We start from the raw sequence: 1,436 nt of genomic DNA on the forward strand, positions 1-1,436 counted from the left end.
AAACAATCGCTGGAGAAGGATGTCATGCTGGGTAGGGTGGATAAAATATGCCATATTGTAAATATGATGTGCATGCACTTTTATTGGCACAAAAGATTCAGAATATACATTAGAATAAAAGAAAAACATAGGATTTCACTTTTTGTTGTGATATGTTGTTGCAGTTAGGTGCCATTGAGTCGGTATTGACACATAGTGAACTTATGCAAAACAGAATGAAACACTGCTCTATTCTGGGCCAACCTCGCTATTAATGCAACACTTGAGCCCACTGATGTTGCCACTTTGCCAACCCTTTTTGTTGGGGTCTTCTTCTTTTCGCTGACCCTCAACCTTGCCAAACATGTTATCATTCTCCAGTGACTGGTCCCTCCTGACAATGTGTCCAAAGTATGAGAGACGATCTTTGGCCATCCTGGCCTCCAAGGGGCATTCTGGCTGCACTTCTTCCAACACAGATCTGTTGGTTCTTTTAGCAGCACATGGCACAATCAATATTCTCCTCCAACACCACAACTCAAAAGAATCAATACTTCTACTGTCTTCCTTATTCATTGTCCAGCTTCCCATGTATATGAGGTTGTTGAAAATGCCATGGCTTGGGTCAAGCACACCTTAGTCTTCAAGTTGACATCTTTGCTCTTTAACACTTTAAAAAAGGTCTTGTGTAGCAGATTTGCTCAATGCAATACATCGTTTGATTTCTTAACTGCTGCTTCCATGAGTGCTGATAGTTGATCCAAGAAGAATGAAGTCCTTGACAACTTCAATCTTTTATCCATTGATAAGATTTATTGGTCCAGTGGTGAGGATTTTTTTTTCTTTACACTGAGATGCAATCCATAGCGAAGGCTGTGGTCTTTGATCTTCATCAGTAAATGTTTTAAGTCATCTTCACTTTCAGTCTTCTTCACTTTCAGCAAGCAAGGTTGTATCATCTACATATCATTAATGAGTTGTTAATGAGTCTACCTCCAATCCTGATGCCATGTTTTTTTTTTTTTTTCATACAGCCCAGCTTCTTGAATTATTTGCTCAGCACAAAGATTGAATAAGTATGGTATATGACTAGAACCCTGTTGCACACCTTTCTTAATTTTGCACCATTCAGTGTTCCTATGTTCTGTTTGAACAACTGCCTCTTAATCCATGTACAGATCCCCCATGAGCACAATTAAGTATTCCAGAATATGCATACTTCCCAATGTTGTCCATAGCTTGTCATTATCCATGCCATCAAAAGCCTTTGCATAGTCATTAAAGCACAGATAAAACATCTTTCTGATACTCTCTGCTTTCAGCCAAGATTCATCAGACATTAACAATGCTATCCCTTGTTCCATGGCGTCTTCTGAATCGGGCTTGAACCTCTGGAAGTTCTTTGTCAATGTATGGTTGTAGCCATTTCTGTATTATCTTTAGCAAGACTTTACTCA

Source organism: Chrysochloris asiatica, unplaced genomic scaffold (genome assembly GCF_000296735.1).
Source record: "Chrysochloris asiatica unplaced genomic scaffold, ChrAsi1.0 scaffold00117, whole genome shotgun sequence".
Taxonomy (NCBI): domain Eukaryota; kingdom Metazoa; phylum Chordata; class Mammalia; order Afrosoricida; family Chrysochloridae; genus Chrysochloris; species Chrysochloris asiatica.